This window comes from Octopus bimaculoides, chromosome 6, assembly GCF_046866305.1.
Source record: "Octopus bimaculoides isolate indiv1 chromosome 6, ASM4686630v1, whole genome shotgun sequence".
Taxonomy (NCBI): Eukaryota; Metazoa; Mollusca; class Cephalopoda; order Octopoda; family Octopodidae; genus Octopus; species Octopus bimaculoides.
This window is the reverse complement of record NC_142933.1, coordinates 49086001-49092000: the sequence shown is the minus strand read 5'-3', so window position 1 is coordinate 49092000 and position 6000 is coordinate 49086001. Positions and strand designations below refer to the sequence as shown.

General features: G+C 33.6%; 1 long non-coding RNA gene across 1 annotated transcript in view; it reads right to left on the bottom strand.

The window, feature by feature from the left end:
• Nucleotides 1-3503: 3503 nt before the first annotated feature.
• Nucleotides 3504-6000, bottom strand: part of LOC149135052 (uncharacterized) — a 39160-nt gene continuing 36663 nt past the window's right edge. The window contains exons 2-3 of the long non-coding RNA XR_016242257.1: nt 5684-5886; nt 3504-3769 (exon numbers count right to left, since the gene is read on the bottom strand). This is a non-coding gene — a long non-coding RNA (uncharacterized LOC149135052). The remainder of the gene's footprint in view (nt 3770-5683; nt 5887-6000) is intronic.

Genomic DNA, 6000 nt, shown 5'->3' with positions numbered 1-6000 from the left:
GCAAACGAAATTTCACAAATATAAAATGTGTGGATCATATTTGTAATGCGAAGGTTCAGCCTGATTACATATTGAATCACGAGCTGCTCCAGCCTGAGAATTGCGTTAAGGGTATATGTCTGTAGTATACTCAATCACTTGCACATTCACTTAACGTCATGAGAATCAACGGAGCATTCACCATTATTCAGTAAATACATTTTTCTCTTTATTGTAGTACATGTAAGAAAAATAAATTTTGTAGAGCAATACTTCCATACTTTTGAGATTTTTACTAATTTAATTCTTCTCATTTTTTCCTAATGATTTTCGCACTGTAATAAATAGCAACAACGTAATTTTCTAGATCTTAAGATCATCATAAGTCATCCATAATTTTCTCTTTAACTATATTTGTGTTCTTCAAAGATGAATAGAGCCAATATTTTGCAATATACTTTGATGGATCAGTATGATTTCTAGTTTCTTTGCAAATTAATTTACTTGTTTTTGGAAGGATAGTTGAGTTGCGAAAAAGTAATTGTCGTGCAAGTTACATGCTTGAATTTCATAGGCAAACATTGAAAAGCTAACAAAATATTCTGTGCAAGCTGCTTTACAAGAAAGATTACGAGTTGCCAGAGAGTTAAAGTGTCACCTAACTTCAAGGACGTACAAGGATGGGAGGATAGTCCAAGTCATTAATAGTTGTAACATCAATTACTTTGCGGTTCTTTCACGATACTGAAAGGTGATCAGAACAGTGTTGAGCAGATTATAAAAAAACTGGCCAGATTTGATAAGACCAAAACATGTCTGTAAAGAACGATCAGATTTCCAATAAGCCTCTAAATTATTTAGGAAAATTAATTCTCTATTCCTTGAAAGCATTGCTCTTCGTTTTAAAAGTTGTTAACAGTTATCATAGGGTTTTTGTTTTCTTTCTCTATCTAATAAGAAAAATATCCAAGGGAGAAATAATAGCAGCAACCACTACAGTGTGACTGCCGATAGATTGAAAGATTTAATTACGTATAGAGGGATTCATTTTTCCACAGAAAATGTTCGAATATTTATAGTTATTGGGAAAATACTAACATTGTTTATCTATCCTATGGACACTGACGTCAGATATTGTTTTGGCTATGGACTCTGCAATCGATTTTGTTTGGCCGAAGTGAGAAAAGAAAAATTGCAAATAAGAATATGCACTCTCACTATACTAGTACGGTAGAATGGAAGGCCAACTAACCATACAAAAATGGAAATATTTCTGTTCAAGTTTACAATGTCCAGATACAAGATAACCTAAGGTTTGTAGTTAGGTTGTCATCACAAGAAGTAAATGTAGATATGAACCTCCATGACAGCTGTAGTAAGTACTATTCGGCGCTGATCTGCCAATCTAAGTGATAGTTTGTTTAAAAGGATTAGATGTTGTAGCCACTATCAACTTGATAAGCCAAAGAGAATTAACACATTATGAAAGATAAGCTCAAATAACATGTTTGGTGCCAATGGGTCTACAAAATCGAAAGTAGATTACTAAATGCTAAGTAAATCAATTTATGATGTGTGTGGCCACCTAGTGTGATAATTTCAACCAAGTTCAAATAACAGTTGCCTGCGACATTTAAAATAGAATTACTGATACATAAAAACATTTTAAAGTTATAGGCACATAATATTGTTGAAACACGACAGTATATTATTTCAAGAAAACTTTTCGCATGGCTGTTTGCCCACGCAGGCCAGTACTAGTTTCCTCGTATTCTGCTGCTTTTTGTATATTGTTTACACTGCACAATTTATAGTTTCTATTTTTAAGTTACGTATTTTTTAAAATTACTTTTATTGTGTATTTTTATAGCGACTTAAAGATTTCTTCTTTTATATACCGAAACTAGTTATTTAAGTAGCCTTCATGCTTTCTTGAAAAATCCTATAATGTGGCATGTATTCATTTGTTATTGTAGATCATTTTACTGAAGTGATGTCAAGAGGCGTCTTCATAGACGGTATTATACATTTTCCTGTAATATTATATGTCAATGCTAGTCCTTTACAAGTAACCTCATATTAATTCGTAATGGAAGTTTTTCTAATTATGTGAATATTGCGCAATTATTTTATCAGGTTTATGTAATCTATCGTTTTATGGCTTTCTAATAGGTTGCTTTTGATTTACCATCTTTTTAATCTCAATAAGAGTTGCTTGAACAACTATTATGCTTTTAAATCTGTTATATATCGGTGGATTGTGATAAACTATAGGTTTTTTAAATAGTATTTTTTTTTTATAAATTCAACTTACACAAAATTTCGTAACAACGTCAACCCTTACGTTTAAAGACATTAACAGTACACTTTCATTTCGAGCCATTTGCCATATATATATTATACACTGCTAATTTTATATTCTCTTTCAACAATTAACTTTGCATATAATCCAATTCTTTGTAATAGAACCTTATTCATTCAATCGTAATAAAATCTTGTTTTCCAACACTATTTAACGAAGTCGTACATATTAATAAATGAATATAGGAACAGTTGGCCGACGGCATTCAACGATAGAAAAATAAACAAAAAATCATCTAGGCATTTAGTTTTTAATAATACATGGTAAATTGATCCAATTTTAGTTATTTGTTTTAAGCAAACTCGATAAGTTCTATTTCACGAATTTTCATTCCTTCTTCTGGTCTTCTATTTTATGTAAAATTACTTCGCTCGTGATTTAGACGAAAATTACTTTAATGAGTATTATTTTGCTGCATACTTTTGAAGATAAAATTTATATTTTGTCCTGCCAATAAGCAAATGGCATCGAATTAAAAACATATCATCAATTAATGTTATGCCACTGTTATATATATATATTTCCTTCTTTCTCACTCTTTCTCCCTCCTCATCTGTATGTGTGCGTGAGAGTGTGTGTGCTTGTAGTATATGTATATATTAGGATTTATAGGACATTCAATGAAAGTAACAAAATCAATGTAGAGAATACATTGGTGCGTGTTCAGTTTCTTTTACCATTACCATATTGAGCTATGAGAGCTATGATAGTTCAAACAATGTATTCCTATTTGTTAAATAGAAACATGGTCCTTGGAAAGATTAAACATAAGCAGTAACAGTCACAGTTCTTTTGAATTTTGTGGGCTATTTTTCGTTTTTAGTTGCCTCATAGGCGTTTGTAAAGCATGGATCAGATATAAGATTCTGTGTAGACTTTCTGTATAATGGTTTCTTTTGAATGCCTACAAAACTGTATATTGCAAGAGGTATTAGGGGGTCTTCGTGAAGTGAAATTATTGTAAATGGAAATTGAGATTACAAAGATGTTTCAGCTCACTGTAGTAAATAGCCCTACGGCTCAACGGCTCTCATCATCATAAATTATTATATTGTGATATATATATATATATATATATATATATATCCTTAAACTGTTTACCATCGTATGCATCTATTAATCGATATGCTGTGTTGGAATAGCATCCACTTCATTACTGACACTTAATTAATATCCGATACGAAATATAAAAATAAAAACAGGTTCAAGGCTGAGCTTGTTGTTTACGTTAGAAAATATGTCTCATCATAGCAGTCGCAGGATCGATCGATCGAAAGTAGTTCACACAAAAGATACTTATTACAAAATTGCTCTGTCAGCATGCATTCATTTGTTTATCTTCTATACATCATCTGTTCAATGGCTTCCTCTGTTCATAAATAGACTCAACTGGATCGAGTTAAAATAAATCATTCTAAACATGAAATTCTGAAAATAGATGGAATAGAAAAATAAAGGAAAAAAAAGGAATAGCAAAATCCATTTGCAGTGAGTGAATTGTATAGAAAACAGAGTTATTATTTTCAATGTAATTGTCTATTTTTGACTTGCATGCAAGTATTTTGATTGAGAACGGTGCTGACCCGCAGGAATATGAGTATGTCAGTGTGTCTGTGTACGTGTGTTTGTGTACTATATATATGTGTGTGTGTGTGTGTGGAGAGAGAGAGAGTGAGAGAGAGAAAGAGAGGGACGTGCGCGTACATGCACGTACACACATTATGTTTGTGGGGAATCGACATTGAAAATTGACTGTCTTCAATACGTATTATTTCTACCTTCAAAGAAGAAATATTTTGTAATTATTTATTGTTATTGGAAGTAACGAACAACGTTGTTGCTAATATAAGAGGAGAATGAAAATTTGCTTTTATTATTAATTTTCCAATATTACCTTCGGAAATAGACATCCAATCAAACTTATTATTTTCTTTGTAATATCTCCATACTTATGGACGACATCTTGAAACTTTTGTTAAATCAACTATGTTTTTAGTCTCACGTGCTCGTTGTTATATTAGGTTATTTTTGGACTCGCGACATGATTCCCGATTTTGAAACTTTCCAATGTAGTTTCGTTTCTTCATAAAGCGACCTGTTTTTGGTAGCAATTAAGTATTGTGTATGAATGTTGTTTCCGACTTCTGGTTTTTTTAATCTTTTATTTGTTTCAGTCACTAGGTTGCAGCAATGCTGGGGCACCACCTTGAAGAAGTTTTGGTCGAATGAATCGACCTCAGTACTTATTTTATTTTTTTAAACCTGGTACTTATTCTATCGCCTTCTCTTGCCGAACCGCTAGCTTAAGGGGATGTAAACACACTAACACCAGCTGTCAAGTGATAATGGGAGCGAACACAGGCGCAAAGACGGACTTCTTTCAGTTTCCGTCTACGAAATCCACTTGCATGGCTTTGGCCGGCCCGTGACTATAGTAGAAGACACTTGCCCATGATGCCATACAATGGGACTGAACCCGGAACCGTGTAGTTGTGAAGCAAGTTTCTCACCACACAGCCACAAATTTTATGCCATAATATACCAAAGATTCTCTAAATGAACAAATGAAGTAACGAACTATTTCATCAAGAAAATTAAACTCGCATAAAGAGCTGAAATTTGATCAACAAACCACGAGCAGAATATCCAAGCGTATATGTGACTGGAAGCCCATTCACTTAACGATCTGAAATTTGAACAACTAATCACGAGTACCAGTGCTAGAAGAGCATATCCGAATGGTACGCTAAATGAACAAAGTACACAACGAACAGCTTTCTGAATAGTGTCACTGCAGCCAACAAGCTGAAATTTCAGCAAACCACAAGTATACCATGCAAGCATATAAGTGTTGAGAGAGCGTGTACAAACGGTTCGTTAACGTCCATGTACACATTTTATGTAGCTTACAAATTTTCATATTTCATACTGAAAATAATATTTCTCATATTTTCGGCTAGAAGCATAACTATAGATCAAACGTGCGCGCATTCACAGAAACACATACACGTACACACACAAACCCACACACACATAAATACACACACACACACACGTATATATTTGTGTATTTGAAGTTGATAGGTGGACAAACAAAACACCATTTCATACTGTTTTGTGCAGTTTAGGTGCGGCTTGGAACAGACTACCCCGATTCATATGTATTTCAATTACTCATGTAACGAACAATTTTGTCAACCAACAGAGCCCCAGAACGGATTGCGTTCATATATAGGAACATCACTGGATTTAATATTTTTATTCTGTTGGTTCTTTTGTACTATAACATAAGATGATTAGAAAAGCTTAGTCTGTGTATAATAAATTAAAAGTATATCCTACGTATCTTGAACTTTCAAAATAATTTGAAAGGTTTATGGTCAAGCTTCTGGCAGTGGAGACCTCTGGCGTTCTTGGCCCCTGGGTAGAGATTGCTGTCCGCAAGTGCAAGCCCCGGGAGACAGAGTGACTGTTCCAGCGCATCTCCCTCGCCATCTTCCGGGGCAACGTCTTTTCCATTTTGTCAGCTGGGACCACGAGGCAGTCTGAATTACAAGAAATTGTAAGTTTCACTCTTTAATGCAAGGTTATTTCTAATAATGTTATTTGCTTAGCAGCATCACAAAATCAGAAGAAAAAAAGAGAAATACTTCCATCAT